Below are 12,041 nucleotides of genomic sequence, written 5' to 3'. Positions count from 1 at the left end.
GAACTTGCTTCATTGTCGTTTTGTTCTCGACCGTGTGATTCTGTCTACAACATCCTGGGGCTGTACATCAACTGCTTCTCAACAAGTGTATTAGCTTTTCACGCCAAATAGATAATCGTCAACAATATTATTTGTCATGTTGAAGTCAACAATATTATTTGAAACAATCTTTCTCTCTTGACCTTTTTTTTTTTTTTTTTTTTGGTGTATACCTGACATTTCATGCGCATTCTTCTTTCTCTTTCTGTTTCCTCTTTGTTTTTCTTCTCTACTTCTCTTCTGGTTCGCTATCTCTCCCTACTTCTGAGCTCCTTAAAGATTTTCGCTTATTTATTAATGTTTATATATTTCCTCCACTCCTTGATTTTATTTTTAGTTTTTGTTTTTTCCTCTTTGCATTTCGATTGTTACGGAGAGACGTGCTAAAAAATACATAACATCTTTGTTTGATGGTAATAACATCCAGAACGCATTAGCATAAGCTGCACTCTATCGCTCACACACACACGCACACAAACGCACGCATACGCATACGCGCATAAGCATACACAAGCACGCATACAAACCGCGTCACTTGAAAAACTTTTTTCTTACCTGCTTTGTAATACGTTTGCAATTATTTATAAACTTTCAAAGAACAAAACACGATGTGAGGATTTTGTTTTGTTTTGCAAACAAAGCAGTTTTCTTTCTGGATGGTGAAGTACTGCATAACTAATTTAGAAAGCCGGAGTAACAAAGACCGAAAACTTTTTATGAAATCAATGGGAGAAGAGAACCAAACCCTTTTCAGGGGAAAGTCGTCTGCTGTATCACTTCTAAAACACAGAAGCGGGAAATAATCCTCTCCAGCTTAGTAGTGTGTTCATTTCCTCTGTCTTTTTATTTTATTTTATTTGAGTCTCACATTGCTTCAACGTAAACACACCGAGTGCACAGATATCTTTGCTTTTTTTTTGGTTTTTTTTAAATTTTTTTTTGAAGGGCATCATTTGGTTAGAGTGACATTTTCCAATATTTTGTTTATTTTTTCTAAAGATGTGTATTGTTTGTTTGCTTTGCTTTTGGGCTTAGCTCTTTGGACTTTGATTGAACAACAAATGAGCCAGATCATCCTATTTTCGTGACAAACTTCCATTTTATAGAATGTTCGCCTTAAAACTGTTGTTTTCTTTTTACCTTGACACACAGCTTTGCCAAACCTGACAAACGTTTGAAGACATTCGCTTGGTTAAGAAGGTTCTGAATATATAGTAGGTTGTAATGTGTGCATAGAGTACAGTACATGGGAAATGTAATATGTACAAGTCTATACTAAGGTCCTCCTCCCTGTCCGAAGTCTGCAGAAGTAACGGAATACACAAACACTAACAGCAACTGGCATTAACACACAGTATTGAAACCAAAGGTTTGTCTTTGTGTAGTAAACAATGGACAGCTTCTGCAGTCAGACTTGTGTTAGGACTCATCTACAAACTCCACAATAGCTCCCATACCAGCTGGTATAACTCGCCCTCTCCTCTCCTCCCTTCTCTTTCTCTCATGCTCATCTTCATCCATCTTTTCGTTTTCTTCTTTTCTTTTACACTCAGCTTTGTAGTCAGGTAAGAACTATGCTTTATGATCCCGGGTGGCATTGACCTTTTACATTTCTCTAATGGAAAAGCATGCTTTACACGTGGGCTGACACGGAGATCAAAAGCTGAGCCGAGGTTTTATTGGACATACACTACGTAGACATTAAAAGTTCACCATGCATTTAACCGTTTTTATTTCTTATCTCCATAAATATTTTACAAGTTTTGAAGACCCTTCCCGCCTGAAGGTATGAATGAGATTTCCTTGATGTCTTTTATACCTTTAGACAGGAAGCAAAAACTTTTCTCATTTCTGAAAATGGTAACCAGACATTTTTGAGGGCACCTCCCCCTCAACAGAGAAAGGGTAAACAGCGACTAAGCATTGTACTCAACTGTTATACAGTATATAATTTGTACTCACTGTACTCATGACTTCCACAGTGTACATATTGTACTCATGACTTACAGTGTACATGTACTCATGGCTGCTATACATCCCGTCTATCATCCTGCTACTCTGGACTGATGGCAGGGAGGCAGAAGCTCGCTAGATGTCGCAGTGTGTCGCCCCCTTCATGACTCACGCCCGCCTATCGCGTGGCTGCGCACAATGATGACAAGTGCCTGACAAACACAGACTGACATCATCCCTACTGTCTTCTACCTAATTATCGTTGATTGCAGTCCTGGCTAGCCCCTGTGACCGTTGCAGTGACCGATGATAATACACTTATCTCGTTTATAAATCATAGTGGGAGGTAGCTAGTACATAGTCACCATATAACTAAACTTAAACATGACTTATTCCTCCAAATAATTATACTTTAAGCTGACTTGTTCGCCAAATAACTGAACTCTTAAATTGACTTCTCACTCCAGGGCAGCAAATGCAACAGAAAATATATATATATAAGTAATTATGTAAGTGTAGTTTATATCCTGCTTTGTGTTAGGTTAAAAAAAATCCAGAAATGCTCGCTGTAGGAGATAACATCAGAGAAAAATCCTTGAGGCAAATTGAATAGGTGACACCAGACAGAAAATGTTTCCGAATAAACTCTAGAAATGACATTAGAAAATTCTTCCATGTCAACTAGTGTTGATTGTTCCTGACCGATAGTCGACCTCTTGCACTGTTACTTGCCTTTCTTTCTTCCCTCTTTGATGCTTGATGTAACTTTCTTTCTTTGATGTTTGATGTAACCCTCAGTAAACCATTCAAGACATTAAAACTACTTCTACAAAACACGCGCAAGTAATGACAGTACGAGGTTTCGAATACTATCATGAAATTATTTTTTAGTTCTCATTAACTGAACATTTTATCTTCTGAGAAATTAGCCTTATTAGGTTAGAGTAGGTATGTGTCATTCGGAAACCAGAGCCTGTGTAACTGACTGATTACTTCTCACTCACTTTAAAACTGGTCCCTCTCCCCATCATCTTTTCTTTCTGACTCTCCTTTCTCCCTCCACGTAGCTCCCCTTCATGAATATGCTAACCTATAAAAACATTTTGTGTTTTCAGAAATACGAAGGCTATTGACACTTCTGCTGTTCTTCATTATTGTAATTGGAGACTGGGAGACAAGAAGACGGTCATCAGATGGTAAGATTGTTTTACATTACTCTTTAGTTGCCAAACTAATCTTGCCTGGAAATTTTTTTAATCCCCTCATGTGGTTGGAAACGACAGGTAGACGTGCGGTGTATCAGAGAACTGCTTGGAGAAGATTAGTTTTAAACTCACTATCACTTCTTCAAAATGACTGGTCATGAAGTATGAATGTTGTGCTAGTCACTGACGAAGCTAACTTTTCGGTGAATGTTGCTGCTGTCGCTCGGAGCACTTTGGTCCATTATCCTGCTCCTCTGTGTTATTTCCAAACATCGTACCAAGAATTACTACCTTCGCTGAAGCTTTTCTTCCTTTGCCGCGCGGAAGCCAGATGGGATAATCATCAAAGTCCTAGGTCTTCCGACCGCAATGACTATAAATGTAAATAAATGGATATTAATCTTATGATTGCCATCGGTTTGTCGTCTTGATCTTCGAGTTTCAAGGGTCTCTGCCGTCGATTGACCTGCGAGTTGAGAGCTGTCACTGAACAGCAGTCATCACCATGGACTTGAGAGCTGTCACCAAACACCAGTCATCACCAGAGAGTTGAGAGCTGTCACCAAACACCAGTCATCACCAGAGAGTTAGACAGCTGTAGCTGTTTTTGTGGACCACATCTCACTGAACATCTCACTGAACGCACGAAGCAGCAAGAGTGAAGTCACGCGCACGACTCAATGTTCACGTGCGCTCTCTGGAGACTTTGTTCTCTGTCACTTACAGTTTAGACTGTTAAAAAGTTGCTCGAATTACCTTTGTAACGATCCTCCACTTTTTTCGATCTTGCATCATCTACTGCGGCTCTTTGTGGAGATGTCACCGAGTGCAAGACGACGGCGTCTTTCAAGATCAAAGACAAACATCAACCTGCTTGCTCTCTGTGAGTTACCGCCGGCGGGAAGTGAGTGGCCCTCGATAGGCAAAGGGTTAAAACCCAGTGGAGTGCTCGCCTCTTGTGCATCTACCCAGGCACGCGCTCCTTTCTGGTGACGGCAGCCATCTTTCTTTTTTTGACCACACTTTCTTTTTTCTGATTTACAATCGAGAACTTGGCGAGTTTATTAGAAATCCTACCTCATTTAGTTTGCCAGTTATATGAACACATACCACTGTTTTTCTTTTAATTTCATATTTCATTAAGATCATATTTCTACACTTATCTTAACTTCGCGGAGTACTCAAGGAGTACTATGTCAAAGGTCACGGCCACTGTGGCGGTCACATGATGCTAAAATGAATGGTCCAGGTCTTAGACAACAAATAACATGCTTGAAAAATATTAATGACAAATATTAGAAAGAAAATGCGAAATATTGCAGATTTGGGATTTCTTTCCTAAGCAGTAAATTAATATTTTTTTTCAAAAAATAATTAGTCATCCATAATAGTTGCACTCTATTATGATTTATCCCAATGGGTTGTCTCGTATAGCCTTAGTTTTAAACATCTGTCACATGGTCAAAAAGCTGAGGTTCTCTCGGGTGAGTCCTTTCTCGGTGTGCAACATTGCCCCATCCACGGTGTGGGTAGCAACGGCAACTAAAATTACTGTCCTGGGTTTTCTGAACACCCGAAGAAGAGTAAATAAATAAACTTTTAAACACACTTTTATTTGAAATGCATTAAAAGAAGGTAATATAATTTTTCATTCGGTCTCGAGATTTTTAAATGCACATAACTTAAATTATGAAAGTGTGAGGGGCTCTGATGATCAGATTACTTTAATATTTGAGAGGATTGCTGCACGGCACGCAACGTACAGCTAGCAGCTTGTCGCAAGCAGATGACAAACACAGACAACAAGGTTCATGGTAACCAAACACTTTTATCCAGAGGGGAATCTGCTCCGGCAGTTAGCGGCTAACATGGCGCTTGTGTGGCCTCCGGGCAGTCCTACCCAGTTCTTGTACAGTAGGAAATGGATCGTCTGTCAATCCATCTCCAATAATGGGAAATATTACAAAAATCTACTTCACAACCTAATCATCTCATTCATCAGAAACGAACTCAGAATTTGTCACAGACATTTAAAGTGTAGAGTAGAAGTATGAGACCCTTTTAATTGAATTAAAAGCCATGCAATTGCAAATTTTGTCTTCAACTGAAGACAAAAGCAATATTCTTTTGTTTAATATTTTTCTAAGTGCACAATTTGTAATATTGACAATATCAGCTTCTTGTTTGAGTTGTTCAATTATTTCTAGCTCTGCATTTAACCGAAGTGCAAACTTGACCGACCACTGGGTGCGCAGTTCCATCAATTGTCTCTGCGCCTATGAATTAGTTCTTCAGATCGGTGGCTTTTAAGTTGAGCGGTAGTTTAATGCATGCAAATCTTTTTTAGAGGGGTTTTTATAAAATTTGTAAAGTTTATGTTGCATATTTATAGAACTTATGTGGTAAAAGTTGTTTCCATTTTCACAAAACCGTGTTCTGCTGAGGCCTACTCACTCCTTGTTAATGGTTTCGTGCAAGGCAGGCAGAGAACGGCTCCGGCAGATTCTCCTTAAGCTGGTAAAATATTTAAGTTAGCAATCACGAAGAGAGAAGTAAGAATGCCAATCGAAATTTAATCCTGTCGGTTGACAAAAAACAGACAGTACCTCTGTGTGAGAGAGAGAGAGAAGTGAGAGCGAGACATCCAAAGGTAGAGCGATAGAGAGTATATTACTTGGCAGAAGAAAGAAATCAAGCGAAACAACAGATTAGGACCAAAGAATTTGAAATTCACCAGCTGAATTATTTCTCGGATAAAATCAAAGGATCAAGCAAGTTCGACTCTCAGCCCCTTGGGAACAGCGATGTGACGCACACAAACACGCACGTGCACCTCAAGCGAGCGAGGGCAACACTCAGGCTGACGATACCACACACACGTGCACCCACTCGTCAGCTAACAAGGTCTTACCCAGGATTCGAAAGGAAGAACGGACACGGTCATTTCTTTCCCATTGATTTCTCTCCCAAGGTAGAAGGCTTGAGCTTGATTAGAAGACTATAGAACTCACCGCCGCAGCCCAAAGACTCGGCACATCAGCCCAGCATCAAGACAGCGCCTGATAGCCTCCCACTCCCTTAATTGGATCTCCGCCGTTTCAGTCAGGCTACACATGATTATTTTTCGGAAGCCACGGGGTGAGGGCAGTGTCAGGGACATCTCAGGTCAAGACGACAAGTTCTGGTCAGCCCAGTGCATGATGGGATGCTGTGGCCTGAATGCTTCTCCTGTTACTAATTCTTCTGAGGTATCAATGAAAGAAGACGAAACACATCCACGCAAACACTTGCCTGGAGGAAAGGGGAGAGGGAGAAAGAGAGAAAGGACAGGATGTCATATAAAAAACTTAGTGAAATATTAATTTCCGTGAGTGACACAACATGCCAAACAACTGATTTATCATTTATCAACATAAAATGACTTTATATGCGGATGAAAGCTACTTATACCGGCCCTCGATAAGAAGTATTAATGTGTACTTTATGTTTATTTTGTGTTTATAAATATCAATGAGCATGTGCGTACATCCCATGCAGTCCTAACTGATCACATTAATTGTAACATTACAAATGTAAAGCACAATCTGTCGTTGAAAGAGACTTGATGGAGTCGTCACAGAACGATGAAAGAAAGAGTTGAGGAGGTCGTGACAAACTTGTCTTAGTCGTGATAGAGAGACATTAAGTTGCGGGACGCCGGGTCTGTAAGGGCTCGAATGGCTCAGCTTCAGGTGTGCAATCACCTGTCTCATGCATGATTCAGCGAACACCTGTGTCGTCTGTCCCAGCGGCCTACAACAGCGATCGTCACCTGACGAAGTTTGGATAACAGCTTGAAACTCAAGTCCATTTCACCTTTCTCTAGACAAAGTATATATTTCTGTTTAGCTTGAGCTAACATGAAATATTATATCCTCCTCCTCCTCATCATCATCATTATCATCATCAGTCTTGATGTAATATGAGACATCGCAAACTCGACTTGCGTCCTGTCATGTAGGATACAAGACTGATCTGCAGCAGACAAATAAACTAGTGTATCCTCTGGAAAAAATAAAATAATGATATCGTCATTACAAAAATATATCTTTTATAATTATTTGAAGTAGATATATACATTCACCAATTTTGTCACACATTATAAAACTAATCAGACATGTCCATGTCTTTGAGTTCACATGTGTGCGGAAATCTTTTCGACCAAAAAAAACCACTGTTATTTACTCTTTTTCCCATCCCTCTGCTGAAAAACTTTTGCTGCTGTTTGGTTTCACGCAGTATATTATCAGCTCAAGACGAAGAGAGACAATGGCCGGGCACTTAATCGAGCGCATTATCAGAGAAGGACAATGCAGTGCAAGTTGTGACATCAAAGCGGGCCGACAAGGTGTGCCCGGGCACTGTCCCCTGGACACTTCAACCGCCTCAACTGTGTAGTACAGCCAGTGCCACGCTAGCTTAATATAATCAATGGTCACCAACCATTTATTCAAGCGACTAATCAGTACCGATAGGTAGAGAGAAACCTTTTTATCGCACTTCTTTTGCAATATGCACTTACTAGGATGTTAGGTTGGATATAAACGATTTTCTTCCCAATGGAAGCATTGCTGTGGTTATTAATAATGAACGTACCTTTAACGGCTGCGATAAAGAAAGGCTATGGCACGAGTGAAATCAGTCTCCCCAACAAAAAGAGGAGTGCAAAGACCCGAGGGTATTTGCATGTTCATTTTATACCTGGTGTCTGCTAGATCGCTGTCTGAATGTTTAGAAAGTTCTTTCTTTCTCACTTACAAAGAGACCGTTGTGTTCTCACAAAGAAGAGGCGAGATATTTCTTGTCTGATGTCCACACTCAGGCACGGGTCTAGATTTGTTCACTATTCCATCTTGAAGTTGCTACCGACAAAATTTAAAAACAACCACTAGGTTGGAATGAGTAGCATTCGAGTTTAGTAGCATATAGCTTGTTGGCGGTAGTATCTACACGATTACACCAGTCAAGTAAATGTGTTTACACAATTACAAATGTCGTTCATAGACCATTGCTTTATGGTGAAATCCCTACTAAAAACTACAAAATAACAATATCAAAATCGACGGGTTTTTTTTTTTATTCCACCTCAGGGTTTTGAACTCTGTTGCAGATGTAGAGACATTGCTGATAATATTTTTCCACACTTTCTGTTTTGTGGGGTGTGTAGTCCTTGAAATAATAGCCCGAAGAATAGGAACAATACCAGATTAAGGTCATCAGCTGTGAAATGTGAACAATGCCATAGTCAGGTCATCAGTTGTGAAATGTGAACAATTCCAGAGCCAGGTTACGAGCAAATCGCTTCAACATCTCCCTAGACAACCACGTGACATTTCAATAATTCTAGGATAAAATGCTTTCTGTTGTGTAAATTTTGTTTCAACCTTCAATTTTGGAGAATAGTGGGACACAAAATCGCAAGTATACACAAACGGCTTTATTACATACCCAATTAAACTAATTATGAATAATTATAGATGCATTCCTGTCTCCTGATATTTAAACATTATTTAGAAAAGTAGCAGGGATGATGATGTTGCGAGAGATTCGCTGAGGTATCACAAGAAACAGAGACAGTTAGACGGCTGCCTTAACCTAATAACCCAGAAACCATTTTCCTCTTATGACGAGCATAGCAAGGAGGTTCTTATGCCATCAACCATACACGTGCGTTTTGTGCGCCTGAGTGTTTGTGTTTCTGCTCGTGTAACCTCTTTGACAACTTGATCGTTTAAATGTTATTCTAATTATTCGTAACATGACACCTAGCGTCCGTTTCTCCCTGTGAAACCGCTTTCAACACAGGGATGGGACGATACCCGAATGTCCATCAGTTAAGTGTGAGGCTTCAAAAATGCATATACCGAGGTCAGGAAGAAGTGATCTCTTGACATCCATTTTTGTTATACAGTCCCAGCAGCAGTCACATGTAAAAACAGAGCTAAAAAAGAGAAAAAAAATTGTTAATTTGAGGTCCACCACCTTTCCACATCCGGGAAGGTTTTAACAATACAGGGATGCGAAAATACCCGTACTCTCCAAGGCCAGAAGGCGACATTGTTGTCTGCGCATGCTCAGTGTCGCACTGTCCGGGTGCTCGGATATGAAGTTGACAGTCCAAGGAAATGAAAGCACGCTCCACTGCTGTATCTTCCACATACAATTCACTTTAGCTCTCAGCCTGAGGCCACAGAGGAGACCCTTGTCCATTACGACAGCGTGTTGTGACAGAACAACAATGACAACAAGTTTTGTACGCAGTGTTTGTTTTTCTGTTTACTTTTTTTGCCATTTTTATGCAAATACTTTATTTTTACCCCGCTACAGGCATGATTATCTCATCTTTGAGACTTTTTGTTCATCTTTTTTTGCTTTGACTAAAGATCGGGTTATCTAGAATTTGTCAACAAGCAAGTCAGACCCATGGTAGCCCAGTGTCTTATATCCGGTACATGCATTCCCTGTATTTGATCAAAGCATTAAGATTAAAAGTTTCTTGGCTGGAAAAAAATTTTAAAGTGATCTGCTGTCGTATTCCCCTGCCTACACGCATGTGTAAAATTGCTGAGCTAAAGGAATCTTCAGATGACAAAGAGCTTAATCACCATATGCATCTCGCAGGGCAAGAAGAAATTGTATTAGACATAAAAGGAAAAGGACGTGAGACTTTCCTTTGAAGGAAAGAAAACAAGAGTTGAAGGAAGAAGACAGAGTTCTCATTACTCCATTCCTCGTGCACATTGATGGCCAAGCGACTGACAAAAACAAGATGCTTTATGTAACTGCGGGCCACAATTGGAAACTTCTCGTCAACATCGCTTGTGCAACACAGTCCAGAATGCTTTCATTACCATCCTCCTTTTTGGAAGTAATGCGCCATCAAAAGCACCTTATCCTTAAAGTGATGGGAAATTTAGAAGAAATTATGGACAGAAGCTGAAAATTTAGGGCATGTTTTTCATTTTGGTTTTCTATTTTAGGGCAAAAACAAAACTTCTTTATGTGTATTGCTGGTTATTTTTCTTGTACTTATTTTTGGTGATCTGTTTTTGAGGTCTGTTTGCTTTCTGAGAGTACGATTCATCTACACCCATTCACGCATGAATCATATAAGAAAAATGAAGCTATTTCTCACTGATTTTTCTAAAAATGTTTAGAAGTTGTCATGAAATTTATACGTGGTCATTATCTATTTCATTTTGTATAAATTGTGCACATTATGAGTCCATTTGTCCAACATCTCTCTGAGCCTCGTTCTGTCTCTGGTGTAGGTTTTTAACCTTGATGAAACCTAGATATGCGTTGTCTCCATCATCCACTTCAGAAAATCGAAACCAGGAGAAATATGAATGTATCCAAGGGACTAGCAATGATGCAAAGCAACTAGCGTGGATTTTGTTCAGCAATCATATTTTATAATTTGTCAATGAGGCAGTGTTTAAATTAGAGAGGGACCGCCACTAGCATGTCCTGTGGGATGCCATGGGGAATGTGGTGTTACTGACATGCTGTCATTGGATTCCACTTCCACTGTGCGCTCCACCCGAGGTTCGGTTCCGCACGGCTGGGTCTGCTGCAAGAACTTTGATAATCAGAGCCTTTCTCCAGCGGCAGCTGTCAGATGGATGAGCTGTTGACTCATGCGACTAATGGCCTACACCGAGAAGCCTGCGAAACATTTTACACCGGGCTCACAGGTGGACAGGCGCAAACACAGTGAGAACGCGTGTGAAGACATTCCAGGCTCGCAGTAGGACGAGCCTGACGGACAAGAGCGCATGTTACGTGCATTTCCTCCCCTTACTGCTTCATCCGGAGTCCAAGGGACACAATCAGGGACGCGTCAGGGGCACGACAGGGGCACACTACCACCTGTGACGCACCGCAGCCATTGTCAACTGCAGGCACCTGACTATAAGCTCCTTCTTACTTTTCTTGCCGCAGAGACAGTGGATGTTAGCGAGACTACACACCAAATAATCCTGCTCCGGTTATTTTGTGTAGATAAAAAAATTAATTATAATAAGTTTTGTCTGAAATGTTTGAAGATATCTATATATATATTATCACTTTATTTATTAATGATATTGTAAACAAATTCCGTATTCTTGGAGTGAGTGAAGTCGGCTGAAACATTCCGTGTCGTTCTGCGGAGTCTATAGCAACCATGCGACCATGACCTACGGGCAAGAAATCGCCATTTCACTAAAATATGAAAAAAAACCAAACAAACCAGGAAGCACTTCGTTACAGAAAGGAACTTAGATGTAAAAGAAGCTAGAAATAACCTCTTTACTCGGGTGACTTGAAAGTGCCAGAGGCTCTTTGTAAGACTTTGCTTTGCAGGGCTTCGTGTGGTGTTGTCAGTCGTTAGGATGAACTATCAGTCCTTCCACTTCTCATAGGATATCCGGCTTATTATTGGTAACAATCGTCTCAAGCATGAGCTCACAATGTCTACACATGATAAGAAACTGTCGGGTACCGGTTATGTAAGTACTCATAAGCTCCGCGCTCTGTGTGTCTGTAGCTGAGGTTTGTCTCCAAACTTGAGGACGGTTTCTGTGTAGAAAGTAGAGAAATTTGTGGTTCTGTGTCTCTGACCTTTGACTGGGAGTTTGTTCACTTTTAAAATACAGGAAGACAGGAAGGGGGGCATGATCTTTCAGATGTAAAGCAGACGAGGAAAGCATATTAATGCTGCAAATCGTTCACGGGTCAAATAAATGACCCCGCTGTCTGCACGTTTCGAATATCCTTCTTGTTTGAAAAAAAATTTGAATGTTTTAAATGTTGTTAGTTTGT

At 40.4% G+C, this 12,041-nt stretch overlaps 1 protein-coding gene across 4 annotated transcripts in view; it reads left to right on the top strand.

Moving 5' to 3' along the window:
* Positions 1-12,041, top strand: part of LOC112567669 (dopamine D2-like receptor) — a 246,808-nt gene that overhangs the window by 179,645 nt on the left and 55,122 nt on the right. For all 4 annotated transcript variants that reach the window (XM_025244393.1, XM_025244392.1, XM_025244394.1 and 1 more), the window contains exon 3: positions 3,108-3,188. The gene's annotated coding sequence lies outside the window, so the exon portion shown is untranslated. The remainder of the gene's footprint in view (positions 1-3,107; positions 3,189-12,041) is intronic.

This window comes from Pomacea canaliculata, linkage group LG7 (genome assembly GCF_003073045.1).
Source record: "Pomacea canaliculata isolate SZHN2017 linkage group LG7, ASM307304v1, whole genome shotgun sequence".
NCBI lineage: Eukaryota > Metazoa > Mollusca > Gastropoda > Architaenioglossa > Ampullariidae > Pomacea > Pomacea canaliculata.
Note: the sequence above shows the minus strand (reverse complement) of the source record. Positions and strands in the feature narration are given on the sequence as shown.